Source organism: Meriones unguiculatus (genome assembly GCF_030254825.1).
Source record: "Meriones unguiculatus strain TT.TT164.6M chromosome 13 unlocalized genomic scaffold, Bangor_MerUng_6.1 Chr13_unordered_Scaffold_44, whole genome shotgun sequence".
Classification (NCBI taxonomy): Eukaryota; Metazoa; Chordata; class Mammalia; order Rodentia; family Muridae; genus Meriones; species Meriones unguiculatus.
The window spans coordinates 2576595-2588899 of record NW_026843651.1 but is presented as its reverse complement, the minus strand read 5'-3'; positions in this window follow the sequence as shown (position 1 = coordinate 2588899).

Here is a 12305-nt window from a genome sequence, read left to right as displayed (position 1 = left end):
CCTTGACAGATGACCCTGTGGTCGGTGGGGATGGAACCAGGCACCTCGGGAAGAGAGAGGGATTCTCTGCTTCACAGAGCCCCCTGGCTGTTGGGATGATAGGCGTGAGACACTGAGTCCGGCATTTGTTTCTTTATTTTTTAAAATCCATTCATTCATTCGTTCGTTCGTTCATTCATTCTACAGCATTATGCCTGTGCACTATAAAAGGGCATCAGATCTCATTATAGATGGTTGTGAGCCACCATGTGGTTGCTGGGAATTAAACTCAGGACCTTTGGAAGAGCAGCCAGCATTGTTAACCTTTGAGCCATCTCTCCAGCCTCCAGCTTTTTTTATAAATCTTTAAAACAGAGTTATTATCTGTGTTAGTGCATTTTTGCCTTCCAGAGACCAGCTCTGCTTTGACTGGGAGAGTCAAAATGACTAAAAAAGGGGGGCAGATACCCAAGAATTCCTTCTCCAGGGACCAAGGATCAGCCGGACTATGTCAGATCAGGAGAAATCAAAGGGCACATTTTTCCTTCGCACAAATGAGACTTCCAGCATCCGGGCCTGTTTACTTCCGAAAGCAGATAGGCGGGGCGATGACATCAGGAATCCCGAATCCCTGAAAGCTCTGGATCCTGAAGACAGCCAGTGGTGAAGGATGGGGACATTTACATGACACCGGGAACCAGGGGAAACTCTGTGTGCAATGTGGCAACTGGAAAGGGCTTTGCAGGATATTTCTGGGTCCCCTGTATGTTTTCAGGGTTGATTGTTTGGTGTTGAATAACTAACTGATTTTATGCTCTTTCCTGGAAAGATTTTTTTTCTCACACTCTCAGCTTTCATTAGTTCCCTACAGATTTTTTTTACATAGGATTAAAGACAACTGTTTCTTCCTGGACCACTTTTGCATGCCTATTGGCGTTTTCCATTTTTCACTTCATGTTTGTGTAGGTATATTGATAAGCCTTTTTTTCTTTTTTTTTATATTGGTTCATCTTATGGGTGTAGCTTCTGGTATTATTAGGAGACACACTACCAGAACATACTCTGATCCTCTGCCTTATATAATTTTTCATCATCTGTTCTGCATGGTATCTGAGCCTTAGATCTGGGAATTGTTTTGTAGATTTATCAGGTGTGAGTGTTCTCCAGAATTCTGCCTTGTGATTGGTTGTGTTTTTCAGTCATGATTGCTGTTGCAAAGGAAAGCTTCTTCTGACAGTGGTGACCTATACTTATCTGTGTTCATTATTAAAAATATTTAGGTTGTAACATGTAACATATTCATGCATGGACTTACATGTATTACAGGGATTTTATGTAGATAAATTCCCAGTATGATTGCTTAAAACCCTTTCACAAATATTTACTGTTATTTGTTCTGCTTCCTTCTTTCATATTTATCCACCTTGATAATTAGGGGACCTTCCCCACATTATCCCAATCAGATCAATTGTACCTGCCTTTTTATTGCTTGCCCAACATTTTTTTTATGTTTCTACAGTTGTTCCATGGTGATACTCACATCTGAAACATGGGATCTAGATGCCCCAGTGTAGAGAATGAGAGATATTTGTCTTCTGAATATGGGTTACCTAAATTATAATTTTTCTACTTACAACTAATTATGTGTATGATATTTATCATGTTAAACATATTTATGGTTTTCCATTTCCTACCTATTGTGAACACAATAGCAATGAAGGTGACTGAGCAAGTATTTCTAGAGTGGGGTGCTGAGTCACTTTTATGTATGTCTAGGAAAGGAGAGCAGGGCCAGGTAGTAGATTTATTTTTTTTCTTTTAGAAAATTCTCTACTCTGATTTTTGGAATGGCTGAACTGTTTAAAAGACTGTCCCCCTTTCCAGAGATCTATTTTCATGCCTGTTCTATAGAAGAATCTCAAATACCACCAAAAGCCCTGTTATACTCCCCAAAATAAGAAATAAAACAAGTATTTAGTTCATGCACTGTTTATCTAAATTACTATCATGTAATTACATTTTGAATATTGTCCACAAATTAATAAGTAACATGAATATTTTACTAAAATTATTTCAGCAGCAGCTTCTATTCTGAAATAGAATGTCTGTGATTGTGAGACAATGTGAGGAGCTCTTATTTTTGTTTAAATATACATTTAAGAAAAAAGGTTACTTAAAAGTATGTAAATAATTTAATTTTAGTATACTAATGGGTTTTATTGGAAAACTAATACATCAAAAGGATCAATTTTTATTTGCAATTTTTTGTTTTTAATACATCTCAAAGAGTTCTTATCAGGTCTTAAGAGAATAATGTAGCACTTAGGGAAAAAGATGCATCCCAGAAGTCCTGCACTGGAGGCCAAGATGGAGAAGACTTCCACAGCCACCATGGCTTTGCCCTTGGTGCTCTAGTAGACAGGGATGAAGGTGACCCAGACACTGCAGAACATCAGCATGCTGAATGTCAGGAAATTGGCCTCATTGAATGTATCAGGCAGGTTCCTCACCAGAAAAGCCACAGTGAAACTGCCTAGGGCCAGGGACCCTAAGTAGGCCAGCACACAGTAAAAAACAGTTACTGAGCCCTTGTTGCATAAAATGATGACTTGAGCATTTTCAGAATGTTCATCTGTGTCAATATAGGGAGGTGAGGTTCCCAGCCAGACTCCATAGAGAATAAGTTGGATCAGGACACAGATGGGAATAACAGCATTGTAGACACCTGAGACAAAGAATCTTCTCATTGTTCTCCCTGGTTTCATGACTCTAAAGGCCAGAATTACAGTTATAGTTTTTGCCAAAATGGTGGAAATAGCCAAGGTAAACACAAGTGCAAATGTTATTTGTTGCAGTATGCAGGAGGTTGTGGTTGGACGGCCAATGAAGAAAAAAGAGCAGAGGAAACAAAGGAGGATGGAGATGAGCAGGATGTAGCTGAGAGTCCAGTTATTGGCCTTAACAATGGCTGATTCTCAGTGTTTAAGAAAGATCCCCAAAACTGCAGTTGTGCTGACAGATAAGCACAGAGCTGTGCAGGCCAGAGCCATGCCCAGAGGTTCTTCAAAGGACAAGAAAGTTACTGTCTTGGGCAGGCAATAGTTTCTCTCAGGGTTTGGGTACTCTTGACTTGGGCAAGGGATGCACACCTGCTGATCTGTGGGGAGGAAGTGAATCAACATTTCAGCTTTTACAATTATTTAGTCATTGCACATTTAATTCATGAGAGTGCTTTCCATTGATGTGTGTAGCCTAGCATATTCTTCTTCCTGATACTTCCAAAGAAGGAACTGTTTATAATTCTCATTTCTACGGTTTATCTTGTTTAATTCACAATAAGCTTTCTAGTGAAGGATTTATCAATTTCTTTATGGCAGTGAAATATATATTACTCATATTCAGATGAAGTAATACTGTCAAGCAATCCTTCGAATGTTTTTTTATATACTGTGAGTTTCTAAATATGTACACAAAATACTTTGATCACATCCGTGTATAAAAATATACTTCCTTGAGTCCACCATTATGGGTTCTTCTCATTTTTCTCATTACTCACAGTTTCAGTGGATATTTGTTACCCCCCTTCTATTTTTTTTCTAAGGTAACATGGGAATAAGTTAGGTCTGACCTCCATGGGCTATGGAAAAATTCTGATTTGGTAGTAAATATACAACACTTGCATCGACAAACAGCAGCTATCTGCTCAGCTCAACCAGTACCTATTTTAGCTCTGGAAGTTGCAAATAAATTTCTATAGTTTTTGACATGCTTTGACTCAGGACAGGACTCTTAATCTTTCATTATTAATTCCAGAATAGTCCTGGGAATTGTTCTACTTTTCATGCTTGTTCTTTCAGTAATATTCTGAAGACTAAAAAAATGACCTACATGTCATATAATAGTACGATAAATCTATAAACTATTAAATCAGAAAGGGAGAATGACAGAGCCATATTCACTGAAATTGTTGAGAGTCATGAAGCCAGCACAGTTGTTTGTCACAATTCCAGATTGTTATGATCACTGTTATTCTATATCTAACTTATTTTTCTGTGTGTTGCATTACAGGGGACTTTATGCACTATGATTCAATTTCTTTTTTTTTCTACAGAAAAGTTATGAGTTTTTTTATTCTTTATTAATTATACTTTATTCACTTTGTACCCCCTGTGGTTCCCTTTCTCCTCCTGTCCAAATCCCTCCCTTCCTCCACCCTCTGCATGCATGCCCCTCCTCAAGTCCACTGATAAGGGAGGTCTTCTTTTCCTTCCTTCTGATCCTAGAGGTTTTTTTAATGAAAATCCTAAACTTAACTTTATCTGTCCACTGTTTGGAAATCTTCTATAGGCCCTGGAGATCATTAAGCACAGACAAGTAGATAGCAAAATGAGGCCATTATTTCAGGAGTTTTTTGGGGGCTATGTGTCCCTAAACAGTATATTGGTGCAGGGTAAACAAAGACAATATGCAAACCCTGAGAGACGAAGAGATTTGGGTAAAGATTTATGTTTCTTTTATTATAGGCTGAGAACTCCCTGTAAATGTTATTTAAAGATATGAGCCAATTGAGCATACATTCCTGATGAAATAAAATTCAATAAATAAGAAAAATGACTAAAATAAAATTTTCTACTTTATAGCATAGATGATGATACATATAGTGAAGGGAGTAATTTATTAGTATTTTTCTATTCATAAAAATACAAGTTCATGTATTTTCTGTATCTCTGGACTGCAATCATTCTGCAAACACTGCCAACCTAAAAATAGGCTGTCATAGAGTAAATGTATTTTCTTTTAAGGAGACATCCTTTGGATTCCTTAAAGTAGAGTTATAGAGCTAATTATAATAATGTCTGTTCCTTTTGTATTTTTTAAATTGTAACTGAACTTGTAACCCTGGATATGTAATTGAAAAAAAATCAGACACCCACTCTGAATCACTTGTGTAATCATTAGTCTGTGTTTGTACTGTGAAGCTTGTATAAATAAAGAAGCACCTTGTTGATAGTAACTAAGCACCACAGACTGACCATGCCTTTTAGAGAGTCAGAACCACAGAAAGTCCTAAATTTTAGAAGTCTGCTGTGAGATTCCCCTGAACACTGTACCTGTCTCATTCCCTACCCTCTCTGACACTTCAACTGTTCTGTGGAGCACCTGTATGCAAAAACACTCTTACACTCCTTTCCATGATAAGGACAGCCCCACAGAAAGGCTCCGGGTACAGGCTCACAGAGAATGAATTGCCAATCTAGCTTCTCTGCACATGTGTAACAGTTGTACAGCTTGGTCTTTATGGGCAACACCTAACAGCAAGACCAAAGCTGTTTCTGACTCTTTTGCCTTCCATTGGATCCCTTTCCCATAATTAGACTGCCTTGTTTAGCGTCAATAGCAGTTTTGCATAATCTTATTGCAACTTAAATGCCAAGGCTGTTTGCTGTCCAAGGGTGGCTTTATTTTCTTGTGAAAAGGAAGGGAAAGGGGGCACATGCTTTGGGAGGTGAGGTGGGAGGGAGGGACTGTGAGGAGAAGTGTGAGCAGATTCTGCAATAGTACATGAACAAATTAATAACATATTTAAAAAGAAATAATAAGATTGTAATAGAAATCAATGAAATAGAAGCCAAGAAAACAATACATAGAATCAAACAAAGGAATAACTGGGCCTTTCTGAATATAAACAAAATTAACAGACTCTTGAATCAAAGAAAGAAATAAAGGATTCAAATTAACAGACTCACAAATGACATTACCACAGAAAACATTACTACAGAAACCAAAAAAATCAGAATATTCTAAGGAAATATTTTAAAAAATACTATATTCCAGTAAGCTTAAAAGAACCCTGACAATGCAGCCACTTCTGATGAGAAACTGATAGACTAAGATCAAAAAGAAGAAGAGGAGGACCTTCCCTATCAGTGGACTTGGGGAGGGGCATGCATGCAGAAAGGGGGGAGGGTGGGACTGGGAGGGGAGAAGGAAGGGGCTTACAATGGGGGGATACAAAATGAATAAAGTGTAATTAATAAAAGTTAAATAAAAAAATTTAAAAATGTACATGAGATATATAAGCTTTAGATTTGCCCAAGCAATGATGATTCAAACAGGAATTCAGAAATAATTCAACTACCTAAATACACCCAAACCCATGAGGTCACAAAAGCATTCCACCAAAAAGGAAGGAAGGATGAAAGATCAGAAAATGAAGAATCCAAGATGGTAGAGAGCAGTGTGCACTGTATCTGAGAGGCAGAGATTCAGAGACTCTGAGACCAGTAATTGGGCAGGTGGCTAGATCCAGAACATGAACTTTGGTGCTTCCTATTCTGGCTGGGACATCCAGGAATTGGAGTCGATCTGATCCAGGTCCCCATTGATCAGCTCCCGGGTTTAGAGTCAAATGGACCTAATAGATGTCTATAGACCTTTTCACCCCAACACAAAAGAGTATACATTCTTCTTAACACCCCATGAAAACTTCTCCAAAATTGACCATATAGTTGGGCACAAAGCAAGTCTCCATGGATACAATAATACTAAAATAATCCCTTGTATCCAATTACTCCACCACGTTCTAAACCTGGATCTCAACAATGACAAATAGCAGAAGACTATACACACAGAGAACCCGAACAACTCTCTAATCAATGAGAGGTGTCAGCGAAGAAATAAAGTAATCAAAGATTTCCTAGAATTCAATGAAAATGAAGACACAACATGCCCAAACTTATGGGACACAATAAAAGCAGTGCTTACAAGAAAGTTGATAGCACTCAGTCTATCAACTATCTAAGAAAATTTGAGACATCTTATACAAGCAATCTCACGACACACCTGAAAGAACTAAAAAATAAAAATAAAAATATATAGACACAGCCAAGAGGAGTAGATGGCTGTAAATAATCAAACTCAGTGCTGAAATCAATATAGTAAAACCAAAATCATTCAAAGAGCCAACAAAACCATTTTTTTTTTATTTCTTTGAGAAAATCAACAGCATAGACAAACCCTGAACCAAAGTAACAAAAGGCAGAAAGACACTATTGAAATGAACAAAGTAGAAAATGAAAATGAAAATGAAAATGAAAAGGACAGACACCAAGGAAATCAAAAAGAATCTTTAAGTGGTACTTCAAAAGCTTATACTTTACAAAAACTTTATATAGAATGGACAATTTTCTTGATAGATTCCACTTACCAAAGTGAAATCAAAATCAGGTAAATAAATTAAATAGGCCTATGTCCCCTAAGTAAATAGAAGTAATCATCAAAAGTACTCTTCCTAAAAAGCCCTGAGCCAGATGGTTTCTGCAAAGAATTCTACCAGAACTTCAAAGAAGTGCTAACTAAATCCAATACTCTTCAAACCATCACACAAAATAGAAACAGAAGGAACATATAACCCTCATTCTATGAGACCACAGTCACCTTGATACCTAAACTGCACAAAGAGCCAACCAAGAAAGAGAACTTCAGAACAATTTCCCTTATGAACATTGATGCAAAAATACTCAATAAAATACTTGCAAACAGAATCCAAGAACGCATTAAAGGTATCATCTGCTACCACTAAGTAGGCTTCATTCCAGGCATATACTGATAATTCAATCTTCAGAAATCCACCAATGAAACGCATCATACAAACACAGTGAAAGAAAAGAAAAACAAAACAAAACCATGATCATCTCCTTAGATGCCTAAAAAGTATTTGACATAATCCAACACCCATTCATGTTTAAAGTCTTGGAGATATCAGGAATACAAGACACATACCTAAACATAGTAGAGATAGTATACAGCAAGTCTATAGCCATCAAACTAAATGGAGAAAAATTTAAACCAGTCCCACTGAAATCAGGACAAGGCAAGGATGCCCAGTGTTGCCATTTCTCTTCAACATAGTACTTGAAGTCATATAGCACACTGCAAGAAATTTATCCCATGGTAGCATTATATTGTAGAATATAAAGAATTTTTAATTAATCTTTCAACATTTTATTGTTTTATTTATTCCTTTCTTTTTTAATTTTATTTTTTCTTATCACTTACATTTTATTAACTCTGCATCCCAGCCGTGTCCCGATCCCTCATTCCCTCCCAGTCCCTCCCTCCCTCCCTCATCTCCACCGTGCCCCTTTCCAAGTCCACTGATAGGGGGGACCTCCTCCCCATTCATCTGATCCTGTTTTATCAGGTATCTTCAGGACTGGCTGCAAAGCCCTCCTCTGTGGCCTAACAGGACTGCTCCTCCCTTCGGGGGTGGGGAGACCAAAGAGCCAGTCATTGAGTTCCTGTTAGAAATAGTCCCTGTTCCCCTCACTTTGGGAAACCAATTGGTTTCTGAGCTACCACAGGCTACATCTGAGTGGAGATTCTAGGTTATATCCATACATGGTCCTTGGTTGAATGTCAGTCTCAGAAAAGACCCTGTGCCCAGATATATTTGGTCCCTGTGGAGCTCCTATCCTTTCCCCATCAGACTAACTCCCCTTCTTTCTTATGATTCCCTGTACTCTGCCAAAGGTTTGGTCATGAGTCTTTGCTTTGAAAACACTGCTAGTTAGAGTCTTTCAGATGCGCTCAGTAGACTCCTGTCATACGTTCAATGCACATCCCATCTGTCTTTCTAAAGGAGGATTGATCATCTTACCCCATCTCCTCTCAATTGATTATCTTTTTTAGGTGTATAGATTTCATTATGTTTATCATATCTTATAGGTCTATATAAGTGAGTATATCCCATGTTTGTCTTTCTTTTTCTGGGATATTTCACTCAGAATGATCTTTTCTAGATCCCACCATTTGCCTGCAAATTTCATGATTTCCTCCTTTTTGATTGCTGAGTAGTATTCCATTGTGTAAAAATACCACAATTTCTGTACCCATTCCTCTGTTGATGGCCATCTGGGTTGTTTCCAGGTTCTGGCTATTACAAATAAAGCTTCTATAAACATGGTTGAGCAAGTATCCCTTTTGTGTACTTGAACAAACTTTGGGTATATACCTAGCAGTGGTATAGCTGGGTCTTGAGGAAGCACTCTTCCTAATTGTCTTAGAAAGCGCCAGATAGCTTTCCAGAGTGGTTGTTTTAGGTATGTGCTTTGTGGAATGCAGCTATGGCTTTTGTTAACAATCATCTATTCTGTTTTGATGACTTGTTTCATTAGCATCATCATCATAGTTATTAATTACATTTTATTCACTTTGTAACCCAGATGTTGCCCCCTCCCTCTTCTCTCTGTCCCACCTTCTTTCTTTCTTCCCCCAATGTCCCTCTCTTAGTCCACTGATAGGGGAGGCTCTCTCCCCTACAACTTGACTCTAGCTTATCAGGTCTCATCAGGACTGTCTGGACCCTCTTTTACTGTGGCCTAGTAAATCCACCTCAACTGGGGGAAGTGGTCAAGGGATACACAATCAAGTTCATGCCAGTGACTTCCCCTGATCCCTTAGTAGGAGAAAACAGATGTTCAAACTACCTTTCACAATAGCAATCCCAACCAAACAAGTTTTTTTTTTGATGACCTATAATTCTGTCTCAGACTATGGTGCTCTCCAAAGTCACTGTGGACCATGATGAAATCATACAGGTTTGGAAAGAACGAAACAATCAAACATGTTTTTCACCCACATAGGGGAACCAGGTGCAGAGCCCCAGGACTATGGAATCCCCAGAGCACATGGATGAAAGGGAAATAGAACAATGAAAAGACAGAAAATTCTGAGCAAGTCTGGCTACAGTGACAGAAATATTTCAGCACTGTGACCCCCAGTTTTCTGGATTTTGCTGCATTGTGTGCACTGGCCTGTCATGAGAATCATTGGGTATTCACAGCCTGAGTGCCTGAAGCAACTGTAGGAAGCAGCTGTAGCATTCAAAGTCTTCCCTCACATGTGGAGGTCTGAGCCTGTTCCAGACCTCAGCCAATAATCTCCTTGGATCACCTGGATGCAGGGGACTGTCTCTGTTTAGTGAACAGCCTGACATGTCCCTTCCTTTGCTTTGCCTCAGCCTCTTCCTGCAACCTGTGTATATGTCAATGGGGATGTCTCTGCTTAATTGTAATCATTATTGGAAGCCCAGCACTTACATGGAGGCAGACATTATTCTTGGTACATTTATCCCCTTTCACATCCCACTTGTTCACCACAGAGAGGTCCGGAACATTTTTGTCAAAGGATCAACTCCTTTATGGAACACCTTTCTGTGAGTACTTATTTGAAGTGTTATGGTTGTTCTGGCTACAAGATAGTACATTATCTGATAAACATGTGTAATTCCATTGAGAATGATGAACTAGTGACAGAACAATGTGAAAAATAGTTTCACATTTTCCAGCTTCATTGTATAGCTACAGACATTTCCAGTTCTCTTTGTTGTATTTCCAGCCAGAAATAAATCAGGGAAAGAAACCACCAACTTTTGTGTCTGCTCCATGGTGTGATTCCACCATGGTCAGACTTATGAATTTTTACCACATTGATGCTAATATGTCAAGATAAGTTTCCATTCCTCTCAGATCTATTTGGCCATCTTAATGTCTTTTGCTTTAATATCTGTTTCTTTCCAGAGACTTGGAGAGTTCCTGCTAAAGTAACTTGAATATCCCTATGCCCTCAGTACAAATCTTAGAATCTCTGGTTTCATGTGTTCTGGCTTTAGTATCTTTAAATTAACTCAGAGTTTAGACACTGTGGTCATACTTATAACTTGTTTATTTATCGTCGTTATTGTAATGTGGTGTTCTGAAATTCATGTCATTCGTGCCCATTTTCTGTCCTCTGCTTAGTTAGCTGTGCTGGAAACTCAGTGTTCTGTTATTAGACAGGAAATTTTATGATTATCATTTGAAGCCTTTCTATATATCTTTCTTCTCCCTCACAATCTCCGTTTTGTCTTTTCTGGTACTCAGTCTTTCCTGTGTACAGCTGTTTGTTATATCCCCCCTCATCCAAGTTCTGGTGGAGACTGCTGATTCTTGTCTCAGTGCCTAGTTGAATTCATTGCTTTGTTCTGTTTTCTTTTCTGTTTTTCATCTCTTTACTTTCTGAAGTTTTCATCTGCCATTTTATCTCTCTGAGAAACTATGAGTTAGGTTGTTGTTATTTATGATAGTGTGGAGGACTCATTAGGCTTTTCGATATTACTGTTTTCCAGTTGATGCTATAATTGGTACATATGTTCATTTGAACATCAATTTTGGGATTAAGTTAGTCCTTTGCTGAAAAGTTTCTTCATAAAAATGCAATACATATTTCTTCTCTTAGCAGGAAACAAACATACTAGCCTAAGGTCCTGGTAGTTGTATTGTTACGGAGTACTTGAATAGGAAAAAAAAAACAAACAAAAAACAAAAAACAGGATGTCTAATTTTTTCTGAAAGTAAAGAACTCTTAAGAATGCTTTCACAAGATAGAGAAACCAGTAGCCCACTGCACCAGAAAGAGAAGGAATCCCAACATAACAGGAAGAAAATAGCCCATCCTCAGAAATAGACAAAAGACAGAAAAGACTGAATTATTAATTGACAGATATCTTAATCTAGATTCTGTTTGACCTTTGGTAGGTAGATCAAGTCTCAATTTCTTGAAGTTTAAATCATAGTTTTTAAAGTCTACACAATGATATGAAAGTTTTAAATATATGAACATGACCACAATTCATAATCTACACTGAAATTCTTACTGTAGGAAAAGTAGATAACAAGTGTTTGTAAACAGTTGGAGTAGACTGATGCTTTACAGATAACCTGGGGCACCAAAAAAGGATGGTTCTGAGCTAAAAACCGAACAGTCTTTCCTCCTTCTGAATACATAATGACAGATAAGCTTTCAGTACAATTAGAAGCACTGAAGTATATCTTCAGCAGGAATGAAAGGACATTAAAAAGGTTGATCCTGTAGCTATGAGATTAACCAGTGCTTTCATCTGGTGTTTTTCATAGCATATCAAAACTCCACTGATTAATATTTTCAAACTCTGAAATTTTCAACTCTTTAAGTCTCATTTTCACATACTTTAAACCACTTCCTCAGACATTTACAACTTGCATTTACATACCTTAAATCCCTTTCTTAGACATTCAAAAATTCCATCAACTTTAAAGTGTTTGTTTCCAACATCCATGCATTTACCAGGAGGAAGGTTTGTCTGATAACTGGGAGAAATGATTGACAAGCAAGTTCCTTTAAATGAAAGAACCATAAAATGTAAACTGTTAGGTATTAGTAGGTATCAGTTTGAATTTCATTTAAATCTAATTTTGTGAGATTAGCATATTCAGTGTGAAGTCAGCAAGGTAATGCCTTCTTCAGCA